The sequence below is a fragment of the Plecotus auritus genome (assembly GCF_963455305.1).
Source record: "Plecotus auritus genome assembly, chromosome: 6".
Taxonomy (NCBI): Eukaryota; Metazoa; Chordata; class Mammalia; order Chiroptera; family Vespertilionidae; genus Plecotus; species Plecotus auritus.
In genome coordinates, this window is record NC_137773.1 from 145231262 (window position 1) to 145255030 (window position 23769).

At 48.3% G+C, this 23769-nt stretch overlaps 1 protein-coding gene across 1 annotated transcript in view; it reads right to left on the reverse strand.

The window, feature by feature from the left end:
- Positions 1-4511, reverse strand: part of SPSB4 (splA/ryanodine receptor domain and SOCS box containing 4) — a 67507-nt gene extending 62996 nt beyond the window's left edge. Inside the window, exon 1 of the mRNA XM_080672220.1 lies at positions 3921-4511. The gene's annotated coding sequence lies outside the window, so the exon portion shown is untranslated. The remainder of the gene's footprint in view (positions 1-3920) is intronic.
- Between the last annotated feature and the right edge of the window lie 19258 nt (positions 4512-23769).

Genomic DNA, 23769 nt, shown 5'->3' on the forward strand with positions numbered 1-23769 from the left:
TTGGACTGGGGTTTTTAAAGATTTCCTTAGTACAAATATTAAGCAGACGAGCTGTTTTATGAAAAGATGCTCACTCAGCATGAACCTGCCAATGATGAATGAACTGAAGGGTCCCCAGGTTTTATTCACAGGCGTCCATCAGCGTTCCCCCTCTGTACCAGGCACAGAGCTCACCCTGCAACTGCCGGGCAAGCCCTTTCTTCCCAAGAGCTCCCAAAGAGGGCCATCTGTCCAGGTCCAGGTGCGACTGTCTCACGCCTGTCTTTCTGGAGCTGAATCAATGAGGCTTCCCCGAGCCTCTCCTTCTTGCGGGGTTTCCATGGGAATCCTCCCACGCGTGACTGAGCCAGGAGCCCCCAAGGCGGAAGCTCGGGCTGGCAGCCAACAAGAAGAGCAGGGGCTGGGATGAAGGAGGTTTGCAGGCCAGCATGCTCTGCAAGGTCATTTGAAAGAGACACACCTTCGTGGCAGGCCTGGTCCACACTGCAGCTGCCTCTGTGCCCAGAGGGCTGTCCCAGGCACATGTGGGTGGTTCTGCAGGACAGCTGGTCTCTGGGAGGCCCAGCAAGGCTCAGGCTGGAGCAAAGCTGGAGGAGAGGGGATGGGGGAGGGTGCTGCATAATGTGACGCTCTTGGGAAGACTCCTATGAAGAAAACACAAGAATCTTCATATCTAGCCCCTCTGTTCTCTCCCAGGCTGCACTCTGCCCCGTTGGTATAACTGGTTGTCTGAAAACTCGGATGCCTGAAAGAAAAGCGAACCTATTCGTGCCTCAGACTTGATCTAGGCGATCATAAGAGGGATCTGCTGGGATTTCTGAAGGTCCCTCTGGTTAAGCCTGAGGGGTCTCTGAGATCATTTTTGAGATGGAGGTGGGGGGGAGGCGGGGGAGACTGGAGAGGAAGAGGGGATGGTGAGGAAGCAGGGAGCCAGGGAGACCCAGAGAGGGAGAGGCAGCACCGGGTGGGAGGGAGCCACTCGGCCCCAGGAACCTGTGTGACTTGCATATCGCACAGTGTGTGGCTGACAGGGCAGATGTCTCTGTGGCCTAACTCACTGGACTGAACTTCACTTTTCCCTCGAGAAGGCAGAGCTCCAGGCTCACCCCAAATGACATTCCGCAGCACGAACAGCCAGGTGCCGACTGTGGAGCAGCTCTAGGCCTCTTCCTTTGAACATAATAGCACATGAAGGTGTTGGGCTCACAGCAGCTTCCTGCCACCTCCTGGCTCCAGGGCCCACCTTGCTTGCCCCATAAATGGGGTGCCCCTTAGGTCACATCTTCAGTCTCTCTCTCTCTCTTTCTCTCTTTCTCTCTCTCTCTCTCTCCCTCCCTCCCTCCCTCCCTCCATGTGTCTTGGCTTGATTGGCATTTCCAGCCCTTGCAGATTCTCCCAAACTGGGTCTCCAGCCCTGCCTTCTCTCCTCAGCACCCAGCGACCTAGAAGCCTTGGGGCACCCCAGACTAGGGCTCCTTCAAAAGACCTTGTGAAGCCAGCTGGCTTCTTTTCACCATAAGCCTCCACCCTCTCCAGATGTCAGACATGGAGGCACCCACTGGCACCTCAGAATCCACACACCAGGGCTGACCTCAGCCCTTTCCCTCTCTGGCATGCCAGGTTCCTCTCTGCACGTCCCTGTGTCTGCCATGGGTCCCCCATCTCTCAGTCTCCCTCACTCAATGTCTTCCACTTCCCTGGCCTGGATGACTGCAATGGTCTTCTTACAGGGCTTTGGGGCTCCAATCTGTGTTCCCAACCCACCTTCCCTGCAGCCCACCTACCTTTTATTTCAACGCTCCAGGTGGCTTCTCCAGGGAGAAGTTGCACCCCTTAGCTTAGTGCATAAAAGTACCGTTCTTGCTTATTTCTCCCACACCCAGTCTCCCTGCACGGCCCACTGCAGACCAGTCACACCAGACTCCCCAGGCACCACATACCTTGGTGTCCCGGGAGCCTTCCCACCTCCTCTTGCCTGGCTGGCACATATTAATCCCTAACCCATATCCAAGCAGGCCGGCCACCTCCACAGCAGCCCTCCTTCCTCCTGCACCAGTCTTTGAAATAAAATAGAAATACAAACTGGAAAGATGTTTAAGTGGAATAGCTGGCAAGTTGAATTTTGTTTGTTGTTTGCCAAATGTAGCTTAAATTTCATGTATTACTATTTTTAAGGAAGAAAAAAATAATGAAATCAGGGCCCTGGCTGGGTAGCTCAATTGGTTAGAGCTCGTCCTGATATGCTAACGTGGTGGGTTCGATCCAGAGTCAGAGCACATATAAGAATCAACCAATGAATGCATAAATGAGTGAAACAACAAAACTCTCTCTAATCAATAAAAAAATTAAAAAATAAATGGAATCAATCAGAGGGCTATGCCCTTGTGTAAAGCATGTTTATATTATGCCACCGATACTTTGTCTTTCTAAGAACTCCATAATCAGTGGCGCTTAAAATAAATGAAGGGTTTGGAGGATGAGGAGGGACTCCCCGTCAGCATGAGTGACAGAAGCTGCCGGAGTTGGTTGGAGGGTAGAGGCCCCAAAATGGGAAAATCCAGTGTCCTGATCCCCTCTTGCCCAGGTGCAGGGTGCAGTGACTGGCAGGGAAGAGGGTGGGCAGATCCTGAATTCTAATAGCGTTTATCCCAGGCTCAGCATTACATTTTAAGTCTTTCTGATTTTGGCTTATCAGAGTGCAGGGTGGTGGTGGGGGCGGGAGAAGGGATGTTGGGAGGATGGGGATGAAGATTCCTAGACAGGAGAGAACTACTCTGACCCCCACCTCCAACCTCTTCCAGATGAGGAAACCGAGCTGGGAGAGACCACAGTACTTGCCCAAAGTCATACCACAGGCGGGTGGTGGAGGCAGAATTTGAACTCAAGCCTGACTCCAGAGCTGGGAGCCCTCCACCTCCTCGTGACAGCGGTACAGAAGCGCCCTCCTCTCCCTTCCAGTCCGTAACAGCCCCGGACTGCACGCTCCGACTGCAGGGCGGTGGGGGCAGCCACTCCCCCCTCCCCGCCCGCGCCCGCTATTCCCGCTAGGGCCCTCGGTGCATCCTGCGCCAACCAGACCGACACGTTTGCTGCCCTCCCGGCTCAAGCCTCCTCCCTTCTTCCCAGACCCCAGACCCCAACCCCCTGCCCGAGACTCCGGAGCGGGAGACCCCCTCCCTTCCAGAGCAGCGCCAAGTTTGTCTCTAAGCAAGGCCAGGAACTGGCACCGAACAGCGCTCAGGCCGGGCGACCAGCCACACGACCCCAGGGTCAAAAAGAAAAATAATAAATAGCGACAGCTACCACTTCACCAGAGCCAACTGCGTACGGGAGATGCTGCGGCTCCGAAAAGTTGGGTGGCACGCTTGGGCTCACACCGCTGATAATAATGCCAGTTAACATTTGATTGAGTGTTTCCTAAATGCCAGGCACAGGTCTGCTTACGTTACAAGCATAGATCCCACCAGTACCCCAGTACCCCTAAAAACGGGTACCATTATCACCCCCATCCTACGGTGAGAAAATCGAGGTTTGGGAGACTTGCCCAAGGTCACCCATCCAATGAATGACAGATCATGGACCCAAACCCAGGCAGGGTGACCTGGGCGGGGGGCGGGGGGAGGGGTGAGATTGGGGGGAGGGAGCAATATTTTGTGCTGTCTCCATTACTCAGAGAAGTAGCAGGCTTCGAACCTACAGTTCCAGAGGCTGGCCCCAAACGCCCCAAGGCTGCGCGCAAACCACCCAGCTCCGACTATTACAGCCGGCAGAGAGGAATTCCCGGGGACCCGGACGGGACTCAAGCCAGGAGCGCCGGCTGTGGCGAGTGCTGGCTCGCACGCGGCCCGCGCGGCCAGATCTCGGCTCTCGGCTCCCGCGCGCCTCAGGGCGCCCCTCACCAGAAGCTGGAGAATACTCACCATAAAAGAGAGGGCGAACGCCGGCAGGTTCTGGACTCCCCGAGGAGACGGCTGCCGCCGACGCCCACTCAGGGGCGCCCGAGCTACCCTGCAGACGCCGGCTCGCTCCCTGGGGCCAGGGGTGCGTCCTCACGGCTGGTGCCCAGCAGCAGCGCCCCCTCTGCCCGGCAGGGTGGCCTGGAGTTGGAGCGTTCTTGGGGAAGTTGGCGCTCGGACTCCACGGGAAGGTGCGAGAGGTCGGGTAGGAGCGGGCAAGCGCCCTCCTGCGCAGATCCCGGGGGCGCGCCGAGGCCCTCGCAGTGGCCGCTCCAAAGCTCTGCGCCCGACCCGGAGGGCGGCGAGTCCCGAGCTCAGGGCTCACGGGCCGCGCCTTGGCCGCCGGCCCCTGGCACGCCCTGCGTCTTCCCCTGCGCCCTGAGCGCAGGCAGCGGTGACTGGAGCTGGGCCCCGGACGCGGACTGCGGTGCGCTCATCGCCCTCCCCAGGGGCTGGGCGCCTTTGTGCGCGGGGCGCGCCGGCCGCCGCGGCCAGCACTGGATGCTGCAGCCGCCGCCGCCTCCCCCTCCTCCACCGCCGCCCGCTCCCCGCCTTCCCGGCCGGCCCGGAGGCTGCAGCTGAAAGCCGATCCGGCTGAGCTCATCCCTGAAGGCCACTAATCCAATAGCCGCGGAAGGCGCGGCCGCCGGGAACGCCCCTTCCCCCACCATCCCGCGCCCCGGCCCGTCCCAGCTCGGGCCGCTGCCGGCGCCGCCACCTTCCCGAGGCCACCAGCTGGCGGGAGAGGGAAGTGGAACCCGCGCCCCTGTGCAGAGTCGGCGGCACGGTCGCCATTCACCCGCCCGCTCGCCGGCTCACTCCCTCACTCACGCACTCATTCATGCGCTCGGGTCCTCCCCCATTCATTCAAGCGCGCCCGCGTGGGTACCCCTGAGGGGGAGGAGACACCCAGAGTCATTCCGAAAGCTTTGGTGTCTTTACCCAACGCACGTGGGAAATAGCAGCCGGGAAAAGAGGTCTAATATCCTCTTACCTAGACACATGACCACACTTCATTTTTTAAGATCAAGCTCCAACTCATCTCTTGAAGTTCAATTTCATACTGCACTTGCTTCACAGGGCCTTCCCGGCCTATCGGAGTTGCTGGGAAATGGATTTCTCTGCTCAGCCGGCTACCAACGCTGATGGTGGGCCGCTGCTTTTTGAGTTTGAGCTGAGAGATAAGGAAGACAGGGTGCTGCTAGCATCTGTGCTTCCTTGGGGAAGCTGAAAGTTCCTATTCTGGAGGCCATCCTCTGTGCGCCCAGACTTGACTTCAGTTCCATTCCGCAGTCCTTTGTCTCAACCCAGCTGTCTCTGTGCCAAATACCAGAAAGCCTAGCTACAGAGCTCCTGTTTCACCAGGGACACAGACAAGTAAAGACAATCCAATCGATGGGGCTGTGGGTCTCCTTTCCCAGACTGGGAAGGGCAATCTGGGAGTGCTTCCTAGTGGAGGTGGCCACACAAATTAGCTCCTGGATGGTCATTTGGGTCACCTACCACAGCACAGAGCCTATGGTATGACTGGAATGTGAACAGAAAGTGGTGAGATGAAGCTGGGGGGATAGACAGTGGCTAGGGTCTTGGGGGCCATCCCAAGAGTCTGGCCTTTTCCCGGGATCATTTGGAGAAGCTATTAACCAGGGGAGTGACATTGTCAGATTTGCATTCTAGAAAGATCTCTCAGCATCAGAGTGGATGGATGGAGGAAACCAGCGTGGAAGCTACTGAAATAGCCCAAGCAAAGATGATGCTTCTTGAATCGGGGCAGTCGTGGTGGGTTGATAAAAGAATGTACTGATCAAGTATTTATGGCACTTATTCTGTGTTGTTATGGCATTTGTACATCTGTCTCCCTCCTAATACTGTGAACCCCCAGGAGGGCAAGTATCTGTACTTGATATCTCTGGATCCCCTGTACCTCTCCCAGAACAGATATTGAGTAAACGGGATTGAACTGACCCGAATGGCAGTTCAGAACTCCCTTCACACATACTATATTTCCAGGGATCTCCACAGCAGTCCTTCCTCCCAGAGCACCTACTTGACAAGCAACTGTGGGTCCAATGGGCATGGTTGAGGAACAAGAAAAGAAAATCTGAGGAAAGAAGGTCAGAAGCAAAGAGGAGTTTAAAGAAGACTTTTAAGCTGGTGGTTTCTCCACCTGGACCCAACCCAATCTGGCTGACAGGGTGGACGAGGGTATGCCCATTGCTTCCACTCCTTGCTAGAAAACATTATAGCAGCTTCAAGCACCAGATGGGGAGGGCGCAATGGCCACAATGTGAGAAACTACCTCCTCCCTCCACTGGGGACTCCAGATAGGCTCACCACAGGGGCCCCGTATCTGAGGCTATGCCTTAGGCACAAAGGAGTGTCCACATCAGCGCCTCGGGTGTCCCTGTAGGCCCAAAGTACTCCAGCCCCCGGATATCCGGGGAAAGAACTTGCCATTTTGGGAGAAGCCAGGATATCCTGGCTGTGAAAACTCCAGATTGAGGTGAGCAGCCTCTGAGATGGCTCCCAGTGATCCCTGAGTCTTAGTTTCACACCCTTATGTAACCCCTCCCCTTAGCTGTAGGCTGGCCTTATTGACTTGCTCCTCACCAATAGAACACCATAGAAGTGATGGGATGTCCCTCCAAGATTAGGTTATTAAAAATCTATGGGTTGCCTGGCTGGCCTTTCTCAGTGGTTAAGCGTCGACCTATGAACCAGGAGGTCACGGTTCGATTCCCGGTCAGGGCACATGCTCGGGTTGCAGTCTTGATCCCCAGTTAAGGGGAGTGCAGGAGGCAGCCGATCAATGATTCTCTTTCATCATGGATGTTTCTGTCGCTCTCTCCTTCTCCCTTCCTCTCTGAAATCAATAAAAATATATTTAAAAACAAGAACACCTGTGGCTTCTGTTTTACTCATCTTCTCTCTCTCATTCTTGCTCTTGCTATCTTTTGGGATCACCTCTCTGGGAGAAGTCAGCTGCCAAGTTCTGAGGCAGCCTTGGAGAGAGGCCCAGGTGGGGTGGGACTGAGGGCGGCCAACACCCATGGGAGTGGATTTGACAGTGGATCGCTCCCTAGCTGAGCCTTCATATGAGACTGCAGCTCTGTCTGACACCTCGACTGTGATTTCACGAGAAACCTTGAGTCAGACATACTCATCTGGGCTGTACCCAGATGCCTGACCCGCAGAAACTACGAGAATAGATGTTTGTTGTCTTAAGCTGCTAAATTTTGGGATAATTTGTTGTGTAGCAATAGATAATTAATACAATATGGTCTTAAGTGTCCAAGGATGATTCAAAAAATAAACCCTCGAAGAACTAGCCAGTCTCACTCAAAAGGAAGCACAATATTTCATAAACATAGCCAGGCAGTCCTGGGCTTACATTTCAATTCAGATTCTTTGGGTCTTAGCTTCCTCATTGTAACAGGGACAGAAGAATCTCCTGAGCATGGTTATCTGTTGTAGTCATCTACTTCTCACCAAGATCTACAGCAGCCTTGGAATTCCTGAGCTGAGGCAAAGTCATGCCTGGAGCAGAAGGTCCATTAGGGGCCCAGGCAGTCAGGGTTACAGAACTGATGCTTATAATGCAAAGCTGTGAACCCCACCACTGCTCGTCTCTTCTCCCAAAAGGGCTTGGTTTACAATCTACTTACCAGGTTTTAGACATTGAAGCCTTGGTCTCCTTCTCTGTCTTCCACAAGTATCAACCGTGGTTGAACAGAAGTTAAGGAAAATCCTCCGTTCTGAAACACCCTGGAGCTTGAAGCTTGCTCCAGAGATGTGCATGCCACGGAGGAGAATGTGGAGTGTGAGGTCTGCATGTCTCTGCCCTCCTTCCCTCCTTCCCTTTGAGCCCAGCCCACAGTGTGGTATTGCCCATCAGGTGCTCATCTCTCTGATCTTGTTCCTCTTAACAGCTCAGCAGGATATCCTGTCTTTCCCCACAGCTGCAGCAGCCTCCTCACCTCTGCCCTACTGCCAGAGCTGTCTTCATCAAGTTAAACTCTCCCCCGCCCGTCCCTTCAGAGGTACCCTTCACAGGATGGTTTTCCCATTCTCAGCTGAATTCGGCTCCTGTGTACTAGTCTCACAGCTGTGCTCTGGGCCAGGCCACACTGAGACCCTCTCAGCAGTTCCAGTGAGCCATGCTCTTTCTCCCTGACACAGGCCTTTGCACACACTGACCTCTCTGTCAGGTACGAACTCCCCAGGGAGCCCTGATTCACCCTTCAGCTGCCTGCGTGCATGGTCTGCCCCAGGAAGCCTCCTGACACCCTGGGCTCAGAGTGCTTCCTTCCCTCGGTGGCCCAATCCCACTGTTGCTGTTGCCTCTTTTCCTGCTCCCCCTCCTGCTCCCAAGATGTAAGCATTTCTAGGGCACAGCTGTCTTTTTTCATCTTTATGGCTTTAGCACCCCCACCTACAATTTCATCTTACTCATTTCTAAGTCCAAAGCTCTACAGTCTTCCCAAGTAGCCCTGGGTGGGCCAGGGGCACAACACTTTGTGGCCTGACCCAAGTCACATTTTGCAAAGCCTTCGGGAATTGTCAGGCTCCTGCAGCAGACGGTGACTCTGTTAGGACAGGGCTGTGTCTGATTCATCCCAGTGCTTCTGGCACGGCACCTCACCTAGAGCCAGGTTCACAGTGAACATCTACTACATGTTTATGGGATAAATGATTGAAGGCAGAGGGGCAGGAAGGAAAGACAGAGGTTGGAAGGAAGGAAGAGAGGCTGGTTCTACTGGCATTCTTCCCTCTTTCTCTCTTCCTTCCTTCCTTCTAATCTAATACATTGAATGCTGAAAATTGGATTAATCATAGTCCTTGACTCATGACACCCTGTCGTCATTAGCCTGTGCACAGCCCTTATTATTTATATATTTATTTATAATATCATAAATACCCATGAACCCACCCACCATCCAACCCCAGGCACCTATATCTCCATATCATCTTCTTACCTAGCCCATCTTTTGCCTTCCCTTCTCATAAAACCGCTACCCTGGTTGTTAAGGTTGATAACTTCCTTGTATTATTTAATACTAGAGGCCTGGTGCACGAAATTTATGCACAGGGGGCGGGGAGGGGGGTTGTCCCTCAGCCCAGCCTGCACCCTCTCCAATCTGGGACCCCTCTCATAATCCAGGACTGCTGGCTCCCAACTGCTCGCCTGCCTGCCGTCCTGATTGCCCCTAACTGCTTCTGCCTGCCAGCCTGATCACCCTCTAACCACTCCCCTGCCAGGCTGATTGATGCCTAACTGCTCCCCTGCCAGCCTGTTTGCCCCTAATTGCCCACCCCTGCAGGCCTGGGTCCCCCCCAACTGCCCTTCCCTGCAGGCCCGGTCGCCCCCAACTTTCCTCCTCTGCCAGCCTGGTCACCCCTAGCTGCCCTCCCCTGCAGGCTTGATCACCCCCAACTGCCCTCCCCTGCTGGCCATCTTGTGGCAGCCATCTTGTGTCCACATGGGGGCAGGATCTTAGACCACATGGGAGCAGCCATCTTGTGTGTTGGAGTGACAGTCAATTTGCATATTACTCTTTTATTAGATAGGATATATATTAGCCCTGAGTGGAAAAAATATGTATATATAAAGTTAGGCATATGTACATGCCTAAACATTATTTTATTTAGTTGTGCTTGTGTGTTTTTAAACTTTATTGAAACACATTATTGCGCATCTTGTTTTCTAGTACTTGCTTTTTGGACTTGACAAGGCTCATCCATGTTGATGCATGTAACTGTAACCCATTCATTGTCACGGCTTATAATAGTTGAGTAGATGGACAAACAGAATGTTCAAAAATTACTTGTGACATGTTAAAGATGGTAAGGAGCGCGCTATTCAAGGGGGGCTACTACAATGAGGTTTTGTAGTTGAGGGGAGAGGTCAGGCCCCATGTTGAACACCACAAGGACAAGTGGGAATTTATAGCCAAGGAGCAGGGTGCGGGTCGGTGGATAGAAAATTACTCAGAGCAAACATCGGGGGTAAGGGAGGATTCTGGCTAACCTGACCTCACAGGGTTTTTGCAAGAGGCAGGCCAGGGTGAGGGATGAGGAATTTGTTCAGCTATCGAGGGCAATCAGATACCGAAGGGTGCTAGATTTTCACTAATCTGACAGGATTCTTGTTCAAACTGGATTCTAGAAGGAGAGAGGGAAGTGCAAAGGCAGGTCTGTTCAAACGGGAGCCTGATTAAAATTTGGGGAAAGGAGAGCGTCTTTGTCAGCAATTCATTTTTTTCATGCTCCTCGCAAGGGGCGTTTGGATTGATTTTAGTTTGGGGCTATTGTGGACGGCTCTGCTATGAACATTCCTGAACATTTCCCCGAGTGCATCTGTGCTAATGTTTTCTTAAGACTATTCTTAGGAGTGGAATTGTTGATTCACTGTCTAGCATGGGTCAGCCCACCAAAATGAAATGCTGAAAACTGTTTCACTCCTCCACATTACATGTCACCCGGAAAATGCAAATTCAAACAACAGTGAGCAACCACGACATACCTATTAGAATGACCAAAATCCAGAACACGGACAGGACTGAATGCTGGCAGAAATGTGAAGAAACAGGAAGTCTTGTTCATTGCAGGTGGTTTGCAAACTAGTACAGCCACGTGGGAAGACAGTTTGGCAGTTTCTTACAAACTAAAATACTCTTACCATCTGATTCAGCAATCAGGCACCTTGGTATTTACCCAGATGAGTTGAAAACTGATGTCTACACAAAATCCTGCACGTGGATGTTTATAGCAGCTTTATTCACGATTGTTAAGACTTGGACATGACTAAACTGTCCTTCAATAGGCGAATGGACAAACTGCGGCACATCCAAACAATGGAATATTATTCAGCACTAAAAAGAAACGAGCTATCAAGTCATAAAAAGACATGGACCTAAATGCTTATTATAAGTGAAAGGAGCTAATCTGCAAAGACTACATACTGTATCCATCCAGCTATATGACATTCTGGAAAGGGCAGAACTATGGAGACAGTAAAAAGGTCAGTGGCTGCCCTGGGCGGGGGGAGGGAGGGAGTAGTGGGAGGGACACAGAAGATTTTTAGGGCAATGAAATTACTCTAAACATTCCCCGTCTTATTGCCCTTTACTTCTTAGATTATTAGAGCTAGTGGGGCCCAGAGATCTTTGGAATACACCTAAATTAGTCTGCAGTAAGAAAGAAGACAGATGAGACTCAGTGACCAAGGCACCCAAATTCATTCAGTGAACACTGAGCCTGGTGCAGGACAAGATATTAAGGACACGCACACACACATGCACTAGAACACACATACCTATATCCAGAGGTCTGGAGATTTCTATTGTCATAAAATGCCTTGCTACATGGTGATGAGGTGGCAAGATGGGAGGGACAGATCATGGCAGGGTCACACCACAAGATTTTTAGGTTTTTAATTCATTTATATAATTTTCATTTTCCTCTTATATAAAACTAGAGGCCCCTCGGCCTGGCCTGTGCCCTCTCGCAATCCAGAACCCCTCGGGAGATGTTGGACTGCGGGTTTCGGCCTGATCTCCACAGGCCAGGTCAAGGGACCCCACCAGTACACAAATCCGTGCACTGCACCTCTAGTATGCATATAAGATCTTTGGTTAATCTCTTCCCACCCTCCCTCCTTCCCCCTTCCCTCTGAGATTCATCAGTCTGTTCCATCTTTCCATGCCTGTGCATTAAGCGTCTGCCCCCTGGTGGTCAGTGCGTGTCATAGCTACCAGTCAGACGGTCGAATGGTTGAATGGTCGCTTAGGCTTTTATATATATAGACAAGAGGCCCAGTGCATGAAATTCTTGCACAGGTGCAGTCCCTAGGCCTGGCCAGTGATCGAAGTGCGAACATCTGGCGTGGAAGGGCAGGTCGCAGCTGATCTCTGGGCTCTGGGCAGCACCTGGGCCCCTGGGCCCCCATGCACCCCCTGCTCCTGAGTCACGATGCCCAAGTCCCCATGTGGAGATGCGGTGAGCGCGGCCAGATGCTGCGGGCCGGGATGCAGCATGGGCCTCTGGGCTGCCCAGTGGCGCTGCATGGAAGCTGGGCAGGCAGCGCGCTCGGCCCCTGCGGTCCCAGTGGCTGTGGCCAGGCTCACCCAGAAAACACTGCACGGGTGCAGGGTGGGCTCCTTGTGGGCGCCCAGCACCTGAGCACAGGGGCTTCCCTGGCATGCAAGCCCTGGTGTCCCAGGGGAGAGTAGCAGGAGGAGTGAGAGGGAGCTCGGCAGACACCTCGCATTCTCACCACACCTCCGTCCCCGACGCCCGCCATGTTCCGCACCACCCCCTGGTGCTCAGCGTATGTCATAGTGAGCAGTCGAACGCCTGGTCTAGGGGACAATGTGCATATTAGGCTTTTATTATTATAGCATGGGTGATAATATCTATCACATGGAGTTGTGAGGATTAAAGGAGGTGATGTCTGTAAGGGCTTGTCCCACAAGCGGTGATCTTACATAAGTTATCAAATGTCTGGGAGCTCAGCTTTCCGGTCTGTAAATTGGAACTAACCAAGTGCCTTTTTCTAGTGACATCTGTCACTTTTGGACTTAGAGCAGCCAAACCACCTTCCTAAGCGTGAGGAACTCCCCACCACACGAATCTGGGTAGGAAGCAGAGTCACTTCCCAGTGATGGGCAAAAAGCCCAGCACTCGGTCCTGGCTCTCAGATCTCCTGCAAACCCTCTTCACATTTTGCTTTTGGTGAAATCAAACACCCAACTCCCCTTCATTTCCCAGCCTCCTTTGCCGCTGGATGCAGCGTGATCTGGATTCTGCCAAGCAGACACAGCAGCCTGTTTCAAGAAGTGAGCTCCGTGGGGAAACGCGGGCCTAGGCTGTCCCTTCTGGCTGGTACGCCTGGGGAAGTAGAGGCAGCTCTTTTCTGATCTCAGCTGTAGTAGAAGCTCCCTGCTTAGGCCAGATCTGCAGTGGAGTTACAAATGTGTTCCTGAAAACTCGGTACAGAACCTCCTTTTCATAGTCCTGATGATTCTGTGAGTTATTTAATGTTTTACTATGTCCCAATCTGCACAAACTAGGCACCCTTTCTGTTACGGTCCCTTTTCCAGGCTACCTGCCCACTCGGCCAATCAGGACCTTCCTCTTGGGTCTTCAAAGATGGAAGCAGCCCTAGCCGGTTGCTCAGTGGTTAGGGTGTCGGCCTGTGGACTGAAGGGTCGTGGGTTCAATTCACATCCACGTCACAGACCTCAATTTAGGGCTCCATCCCGGGCCTTGGTTGGCGTGCAGGAGGCAACCAGTTATGTGTCTCTGTGTTTCTCTTGCATCAGTGTTTCTCTCTTTCTGTCTCTCCCTCCCCCTTCCATTCTCTCTAAAAACATCAATGGAAAAAAAAATATCCTAGGGTGAGGATTAAAAAAGAAAACTGGAAGCAAGCATTCAAAAAAGGATGGTGAATTTATTCTGATGGGGGGAGGGGTGGCCACAGCAACCTCCAGACCCCAGGGACAGTATTAGCAGTGGTGCCCACCCCCGTGTCCAGTGATCAGCTGGGAGTGACATCTGTCTTCAACAGATTGGGTTTGGGGTGTGATTCCAGCTGTGGTTCTGCTGCCCTGAATTTGTTGCTGATTTTATTGTTCCTGCCTGCCTTTTTTTGCATCTGGTTCTCCAGCCTTCCCAGTCATTCTGTGATTTCCCAGTTTCCTTTCTTTTTGTTCATACAGTGAATTACATTGATTAACTTTTCCATGTGGAGCTAGCTTTGCATTTCTGGGATAAGTCCCACTTGGTCATGATATTTATTCTTTTAACTAGAGGCCCGGTGAATGAATTTGTGCACAAGTGGGGTCCAGCCACCTACCCCAATTGGGGCCAATCGGGGCCAGACTGGTGGGAGTGGGGAAGGGGCCGTGGGCCATTGGCCCGCTGGCCCTGCCCCCAATTGGGGTGGGGGGGTGATTAGGGGTGGGGCTGGCCAGGGGAGGGGCTGCAAGAGGTTGGGGGGCTGACTGGGGCCCAGATTGGGCTGGTTGGCTGCCACAGTGCGTGTCATAGCGACTGATCATTCCGGTCGTTCCGGTTGTTCTGGTCACTTGGATTCCTTATGCATCTATATTCATAAAGGATATTGGTCTGTGCTTTTCTCGTAATATCTTTGCCTGGGTTTGGTCTTCAAGAATGAATTAAGAGCCCTGGCCAGCGTTTCTCAATGGCTGGAGCCTCAGAGGAAGGGTCACAGGTTTAATTCCCAGTCAAGGGCACCTGCCTGGGTTGCAGGCAACTGATGGATGTATCTCTCTCACATCGAAGTTTGTCTCTCTCTCTCTTCCCCTCTCTTTTCCTTTCGATCTCTCTAAAAATCAATGGAAAAAAATAACCTCCAGTGAAGATTAACAAAAAAAGAAAAAAAAAGAATTAGTTAAGAAGTGTATCTTTTTTTTTTTCTATTTTCTGGAAGAGTTTGTGTAAAATTGGTATTATTTCCTCCTTAAATGTTTCACAGAGTGCACCAGTGGAGTAATCTGACCCTGGCATTTTCTTTGAATTTCTTTAAAATAGAAATTCAACTTCTTTAATAGATATAGAGCTATGTGGCTCTCTGTTTCTTTCTTAGTGAGCTATGGTTAATTTATATCTTTTAAGAAATGTATCCATTTTATCTCATTATTGGATACATTAGCATTAGGTTGTCCATAGTATTTCCTTATTATCCTTTTCATATATGTGGAATCTGTAGTGATGTCTGTCACCTCTCATTTCTGATATTGGTAATTTGGATCCTTTCTCTCTCTCTTTTTGCCTGCTCAGTCTGGTTAGCAGTTTATCAATTTTATTGATCTTCTCAAAGAAGCACCTTTTGGTTTTATTTATTTCTTTGGACTTTTTTTTTCTATTTTATTGATATGTACTCTGATCGTTGCTATTTTTTTCTGCTTACTTTGGCATCCATTTGCTTTTCCGTTTCTAGTCTTTTAAGGTGAAAGCTAAGATAATTGATTTGAGATCACTTTTCTTGTCTAATATAGGCATTTTAGTGCTACAGATTTCTTTTTAAGGGCTGTTTTAGCTGCATCCCACAAATTTTGCTATGTTGCTTTTCATTTTCATTCGGTTCAAAATGCTTTGTGACTTCAAATTCTCCTTTGACTCATAGGTTACTTAGAATTGTGTTATTTTGTTTCTAAATATTTGAAGATTTTCCAGACATCATTCTGGTATTGATTTCTAATTTAATTCTATAGTCGTCAGAGAATATTCTTTGTGTGACATGAAGTTCTAAATTTACTAAAATTTGTTTTATGGCTCAGAACATAGTTGATCTTAGCCTGTGCAGTGTGGCTCTGTGGGTGAGCATCGACCTTTGAACCAGGAGTCATGGTTTGATTCCCAGTCAAGGCACATGTCCTGGTTGTGGGCTTGATTCCCAGTAGGGGGTGTGTAGGAGGCAGCCGATCAGTGATTCTCTCTCATCGTTGATGTTTCTATCTCTCTCACCCTCTCCCTTCCTTTCTGAAATCAATAAATATATATTTTTTAAAAGAACATAGTTGATTTCTGTAAATGTTTGGGGTGTACTTAAAAAGAATGTGTATTTTGTTATTGTTGGGTGGAGTGTTCTGGAAATAGCAATGAGGTCAAGTTAGTTGTTAGTCAAGAGTTCTACTGACTTTCTGTCTACCTGTTCTGTCAATTATTAAGAGAAGGATGTTGAAATAAGTTTTTCTTTCATGTTTTTGTACCGTCACCTTTGAGTTACGTCCCTTTATGAAATGACCTTCTTTGTGCCTGCTAATATTCACTTCTCTGAAATCTATTTTGTTTGGTTTTATTATATTCACTCTAGCTTCATTTTAAAATGTTAGCCTCATGTATCTCTCCCCATAATTTTATTTGTAGCCTATAGTATATGTAGCCTATAGAACAGTATATTTAAAATGGGTTTCTTCTAGGTAGCATATTGTTGTGACTTGATTCTATTACCTGATTGGGTAATCTCTGCCTTTTGATTGGGGCATTTAAACTATTCCATTGAATAAGATTATTGATATGGTTGGTTTTAAATCTACCCTTTTGCTATTTGTTTTGTATTTGTTCTTTTTTTCCTCTCTTTTTCTCTTACTTTTGATTAGTGTTTAAAAGTTCATTTTGTTTCCTCTGTTGGTTAATTGGCTGTAAGTCATCGTTGTGTGATTTTAGTGGCTGCTTTGCGGCTTACAGTACACGTCTATCACTAGTCACAGCCCACCTTGAAGTAGCACACTGTTTCACATCGAGTGTAAGAACTTTCCATGTCTCCTCTCTTGGCCTTTGTGCATAGCTGTCATACATTTCACTCCTGTCATGCATTTTACATATGTTACAAACCCCTTCATACATTTTCATTTTTGCTCTAAACCGTTGATTATCTTTTCAAGATATTTAAATAATAATTTAAAAGTCATTCTATTCACCCATATAGTTGCCATTTCAAATACTTCTCATTCCTTTGTATAGATCCATATTTCCATCTGCTATAGTTTCCCTTCTGCCTGAAGGATTTCCTTGAAACATTTCTTACAGTGCAGTCAGCTGCTGATGATTTATTCAGCCTTTGTATGTCTGAAAAAAAATCATATTTGCCTTCATTTTTAAAAGATATTTTCTCTTGGTAAAAAAATTCTAGGTTGATGGAATTTTTTTCCCCATTTCAGCACTTTAGAGATGTTGCTGCTTGTCTTTTAGCTTCAATTGTTTCTGACAACAAAAATCCACAGTTATCTTCATCTTTGTTATTCTGTAGGTAATGTGTTTCCTCTTCCCTCCAGGCTACTTGTAACATTTTTCTTTATCAGTCCTTTCAATCCATTTGATTATGATGTGTCTGGGTGTGGTCTTCTTCATGTTTCTTGTGCTTGAGTTTTGCTGAGCCTTTTAGATCTGTGGTTTATAGTTTTCATCATCTGGGGATTTTTTTTTTTTTTTTGGCCATTATTTCTTCAAATATTTTTCTGGTCTTTCCATTTCCTTCAAAGGCTTCAATTACACACATATAGGCCACCCAAAGCTGTCCTGCAGCTCACTGTCCTTCTGTTCGCTTTTTTCATCTAAAACAGATAAAACATCTCTGGGCTTCATTTTCAACAGTTCCTATTTTTATGTCTTAACTTCCCTAGCCCTTCCTCTGCTATAGCTAATTGGCAGTTAATCCCATACAGTGTATTTTCATCTCAGATACTGTAGTTTTCGTCTCTAGAAATCCAACTTGGGCCTTTTTTATATCTCCCATTCTATATTTAACATGTGCAGCTTTCCTCTAGTATCTTGAACGTATGCAACACAGTCATAATAATTTTTAAATGTCCTTGTCTACTAATTCTGTTATCTGTGTCATTTCTGAGTTAGTTTCAACGGGTTGATCTTTCTCCTCCCTTTGCATTGTGTGTGCCTGCTTCTTTGCATGTCTGCTCATCTTTGCCCACCGGGCAGCAAGACCCTTTGGAGTCTTCTGTTTGACGTCCAGCTGGCTGCCGGGAATAGATACTGTTTCTCGTTCTAGGGGGGCTCCAGGGTCGTTCCCTCTGGCCTTCTTGGTAGTTATTTCCCAGGCCTTGGATCGTTTCCTCTTATGCACATCGTGATTTTGACTCAGCTGAATCCTTCCGCGGCCCCTTTGCAAATCTCCATGGTCCTCTTCCTTTCCTGGACATTTCTGTCACCTTGGCCCCCTGCTCTCAGCTCCATATTCCTAAATCAAGGAGAGGACCAAGCTCTGCCTGGCTTCCCCCTTTTTCAGTGCGACAGCCTGGAAATTCTCTAGGCAGCAAGCTGGGTCAGATGTTTGTTCCCACCTCTTAGAGGTACCTGTCCTTCACTGCTTATTGTCTAATACCTTGAGAACCGTTGTTCCATACATTTCATCTGGTGTTTCAGTTCTTTCAGGTGGGAGGGAACATCCAGATTCTGTTGTTCTGTCTTGGCTGGAAGCAAAAGCCTTCCTTTTGCACTTCCTTTTGTACGCAGAGTACTTTTCTGATGTTTATAATGGAAAACCTGTGCTGAAACACTACCTTACATGACGAATGTGAAGATTAAATGAGAGAACACGTGCAAATGCTCAGGACAGTGCCAGCACAGAGCTAGTGTTCAATTGATGTTGATGTACCAGTCAGCTTTTGCTGTGACAACAAAAACCTCCACATCTCAGTGGCTTACAACATCAAACATTTCTAGCTCAAGGATCTACTGGTCTATTTGCTCTGCTGACGCTGTTTGTCATGACCCAGCTGTGGGTGGCTTACCTTGAGCGCCAGGCTTTCTCATTCTGGGACCCGGCTGACAGACACAGCCTCTGAGAAGACGAGAGCACGAGGCCAAATAAACCCGTGAAATGCATTTAATGTTCTGCCTGATGTGGTGCCTATGGCATCCTCTCATCTCCCATTGGCCAGAGCAGGCCAGATGGCCTTCCTGAGAACCAATGGGCTGCTGCTGTACTCTGCCCAGAGAGTCCTGCAGAGAAGGGATGTATGATTCTCTTACAGAAGAGGGAGCTGATACTTGGGAACAATTACACAATTTACTACAGCTGGAGATTGTTATTAACATCCTCTCTGCAGGTAAGTTTCCTTGTACAATTTTGTTCAAAGCAATGCGTTAGGAGAATTGAGGTGGATGCATCTCTGCCCATTAGCATTTTCTTTATTGTAGACATATAGCTGTCCTCATTTGATTTGTTATTGACTGTGGACTCTGATTACTGCAGGAGGAAGGGCAATTCACTCATAATGGGCTGGAAGGCCATTGAGACAGGTTGATGGAGAGAACAGGCAGTTCGAGGGCAAACAGTATCATTGATCTGAGCATTGGGTGGGTAACTGAATGACTTGGTTCAGTCGTCAATGTGCCACTTCTATTTTAGGTGCCCAAGCCTTTATTTTTTTTGCCATTTGTACAAGAAACAAGGACCCAAGGCCAAGGCTCCCATGATGCATTTGAGAAAATCAGCCCATCCCTGGAGGATGCCAGTCACTTCCCTCTTCATCCAGGAATCTACCCTACCCATCTCAGCCTGAATGGTTCTGCCCTCCACTGAATTCAAAGAGCCTTTGTTTCAGGGTATTTCACTTGGCAATGAATTATAGGCCTACATGGAATAGATTTTCTGTTACATTAATTAACTACCATGTGGTTCGAGGATGAAGGAACTCAGATTTCCCAAGCACTTTCTCTATGCCAGGTCCCTTACATGTAGAGGCTATTCTAAAACTCACGAAGACTTGCTGATGTAGGTACTGGTGGCTCTGTTCTACAGGTGTGGAAAGAGAGGTTAAGTTCAAGGTCACATAGCTAGTAAGTGGCAGAGCTGTGATTTGAACTCCTTTAGCGTTTGCTATAGCAGAGAGTGGCTGTTCCATTCCATTTCATTATCAGAACCAGGAATCTGGGGGTCACCTGATGCTTCTCTCTCTTATTCCCCATCACCAGTTCTATGGGTTTTGCCTCCTGATAGCTTCCTCACGTTCCTCTTCAGGCGAAGCTACCATCGCCTCTCACATTTTAACCATTCTCCCTGTGCTTAACCTTGCCCTCCTGAGACCGTCTCCAGTTCTTCACAGAGCAGCCACATTTACAACACAAATCAGACCATATCACTTCCATGCTGAAAACCAGGCAAAGCTTCCTTTTGTTCTCGGACTTCCTTCAGGAAGCCATAAAGGAAAAATTTTAATTTAAGTAGGAAAAAAATCTATAAAGCTCTTCAGAGGCAAAAATAATAATACATATAAATTGCCATAAAGCAAGGTAAAGAACTAACAAATTAAAGGGAAATATTAATAATACCACATGACTAAAAAAGAGTTTTATTCCTCATCCTATCTAAAAAAAGAGTAATATGCAAATTGACCATCATTCCAACACACAAGATGGCCGCCCCCATGTGGTCAAAGATAGCAGCCCCTATGTGGACATAAGATGGCTGCCACAAGATGGCTGGCAGGGGAGGACAGTTGGGAGGGACCAGGCCTGCAAGGGAGGACAGTTGGGGGGGGGGACCCAGGCCTGCAGGGGAGGGCAGTTGGGGGGGACCAGGCCAGCAGGGGAGGGCAGTTGGGGGTGACCAGGCTGACAAGGGAGGGCAGTTAGGGGCAACCAGGCCTGCAAGGGAGGGCAGCAGGGGAGGGCAGTTGAGAGGGACCAGGCCTGCAGGGGAGGGCAGTTGGGGGGGACCAGGTCAGCAAGGGAGGGCAGTTAGGGGTGACCAGGCTAGCAGGGGAGGGCAGTTGAGGGTGACCAGTCTGGCAGGGGAGGGCAGTTAGGGTGACCAGACGGCAGGGGAGGGCAGTTAGGGGCAATTGGGCTGGCAGGGGAGCAGTTAGGCATCAATCAGGCTGGCAGGGGAGTGGTTAGGGGGTGATCAGGCTGGCAGGCAGAAGCGGTTAGGGGCAATCAGGCAGGCAGGCAGGCGAGCAGTTGGGAGCCAGCAGTCCTGGATAGTGAGAGGGATGTCCCAGATTGGAGAGGGTGCAGGCTGGGCTGAGGGACACCCCCCTGTGCACGAATTTCGTGCACCGGGCCTCTGGTTATATATAAAGACTTAACAAATTAACAGAAAGTGATCAATATCCAATAGCAAAATCACAAAAATTTCATTTACAATAAGAGAGAAAAGTGACCTATAAATTCATAAAAAAGATGTTCTACTGCTCATATAATTAAATAAATGAGAAACAGGCAAAAGGGTTGCCTACCATATTGGCATAGATTGAAGTTCTGAAGATACACATGTTGATGAAGCTGTAAGGATCCATGCAATTTCCCACAGGGTTTGTACAATCAAGACTATTTTAATACCTTTGCAGATCTCAGGCACTCCGACTTGGAAGCCATGCTGCCTATGAAATATATTAAAATAACACCTGCATCCTGTATTAAGCATAATTTTTGCTGATATTGAAATACTGAAAGACTTTTATAATGTTGTCTTTGAAATCACTTGGCTATAAGTAATTCTTATGATCGCCTATTTAATCTATGACAGGCTATTTCTCAACAGTCATTACACATACTTGTGAATTCTTGCAAAATGAGCCAAATATATACCCTACTGATTGTTTTCAAATAGAATCAATTTTTTATGAATAAGGACATTATACGTGATACATTGTAGAGATAGATAATTAAATATTGATTGGTCTCAGACTTGCCATTTGCCTTTGTGTCAGGAAGTGAACATACACTGTTCAGTGCCCAGCACTTCCTAGGCCCTGATGCTGAGCTACGCCTACAGACCATGCTCATGGCGAAAGGGCGGCGGACACACATCTCGGGGGGACAACTGGGCAATGTCTCTCAGTAGTACCATGTGCAGACTTTTTCCTACACATCTACTCACTCATGTGCCCAAACATGCCTTTATCAGAGTGTTCCTGGCCACATTGTACATAATAACAAAAAATAGAAGAAACTTAAATTATGCATTAGTATGGATTGAGTCATATAAAATGCCATCCACTGCACTGATGTGGGAAAGGCTCTTTGTGCATTGTCAAGCAAAACAAATGAAGGTACAAAACACTGTTTAGAATCCCATCCTCCTCCCCCACACACTAGTTAGTGTCTTCTTTTTTTAGGAGAAGAGCTATATTCTTACATATGTGTGCGCATTTGTGAAATAGTTCTGGAAGAACATATGGGAAACCTTGACCGCGGTTATCTCTAAGGAGTGAGACAGAGATGGTGAAGGCATTGAGTTGTCTTCTAATACAATCCAGGAGTTATCTATAATAATAAAAGCTTAATATGCTAATTAGACCAGACATCCTTCCAGACAACCTTCTGGCCGAAGCCGGGGCTGCCAGGGAAGCCCAGGACCCTGGTGCCAGAGGGAAGCCGGTGCCGGCAGCCGGGGGAAGGAAGGCCAACTCTTGCACAAATTTTGTGCATCGGGCCTCTAGCTTTTCATAACGGTTTAACAACGGGGTAAGAAGAGGAGGATAGGGAAGGGAAGGAGAAGAAAAAACAAATTCTTAAACTGGACTACAAAGTTGCATGTTCAGGATCCTGCCCACTCAGGCTTTATCTTGGGCTCCTTGCCCTCCCTGTAAATGCTCTAGCTCACCCATCTGCTCTCAGTTCTTCAAATTTCTAGTTCTCCCTCCCATCTCTGGCTCTTTGCACCTGCTGTTCCTTCTGCCTGGAACTACCCCCACTAGCATACACACACTTAGTTAACTTTCATTCCTCTTCCCAGTGATTTCTTGTCCCTGAGGGAAGCGTTCCCTGACATCTGGGGCTGGGCCAAACTCCCTGTTATGAACTTTCGTGGCACCCTATGCCTTTTACTCATGACACTAATCCCAGTTTAAAATTCTATGCCTGTAGGGTTTTGTTTTATGTCTGGGTCCTTTAGTAAATTGCTGATAATCATATCTCTGACATCTAACACCCGGTCTAACATGTACTAGGTGCTCCATAAATATTTAATGAGTAAGTGAATCAACTAGAGAGGAAGCAGAGGAGGGCGGGCATTGTTTTTCCAACATGGCCCCTGTCAAGTTCTTCCCACCCAACAGCCTTATAATTTGAGCTGCAAAGGACTTCCCCAGCACTGTTATAACACACAAGAATGAACACTCTCTAGACCAGCCAGCATGACTCAGTAGTTGAGCATCAACCTGTGAACAGGATGTCACAGTTCTATTCCCAGCCAGGGCACATGCCTGGGTTGTGGGCTCCATCCCCAGTAGGGGGCGTGCAGGAGGCAGCTGATAATAATTCTCATCACTGATGTTTCTATCTCTCTCTCCTCTCCCATGTTCTCTCTAAAATCAATAAAAACATTTTTTTAAAAAAAGAATGAATACTTGTGGAGAAGGGGAAGAGGTGTCAGTGGGCTTCCTTTTAGTAATTTTAGATTTTTGTTGATGTCATGGCTGTTCAAACTCGACAGAATAAATGTCCATTTCATATTGGATATTATTTTGTCACACATGCCAGACAGGCTTAACATAAATTTAAAAGGAGCAACTACATAGACAAAACAAAGATAAAAGGAGATTTCCACTGATAATATCGCTGACAGACCTGACTCTCCCAGAGAAAACAATATAAACTTTGGATAAATATACTTCTCCCAAAACTTACACCCCCCCCCCAAAAAAAAAAGACCTGATTACACAGAAGAATGAACAAAGGCAGATTCCTGACAGGAGTCAACATTTGGGAAAAATGAAAAACTCAGATGACTTACTCAAATTCAAGGCTTTTAGTCTTGGCCTAAAGCTAACTCAGCACCACACAAGGCAGCTAAACCTCTGCTAGACATCCTGCATTTTTTCACCTGGAAAAGTAGAGGACAGAGTTCAGGACAACCGTGGCCACTGGAAAGTGAAGGGGAAACCTATAAAGGAGCAGGCCAGGGAGAGAAAGTCCCAAACGTGTGCAAAATCTCTCCTCAAACCTCTGTGTACCCCTTCGTCTGTGCACGTCTGGGGCAGGGTGTGAGCAGCATGGTTAAGGAACAAAGCAGTGAACTGAGGTTTGAGCTGCTACCCAAGAGAAAGAATTTGCAGATGGAACCCAACAAAAGTAATCGCCTGCAAAGGAAAACAAGCAGACATACAAAGCAGAATCTCGAATCTCTGCAACATAATTGCCACAATGTTGGGAATACAACCCAAAACTGTTTGACATGTGAAGATTAGGAAAATTTGACCCATCATCAAGAAAAAAGAAAATCATCCTGGTTGAAGTGGTTCGTTGCTTGAGCATCATCCTGTGCACTGAAAGGATTCCGTCTGAATTCCCTGTCAGGGCATGTATCTGGGTTGTGGGTTTG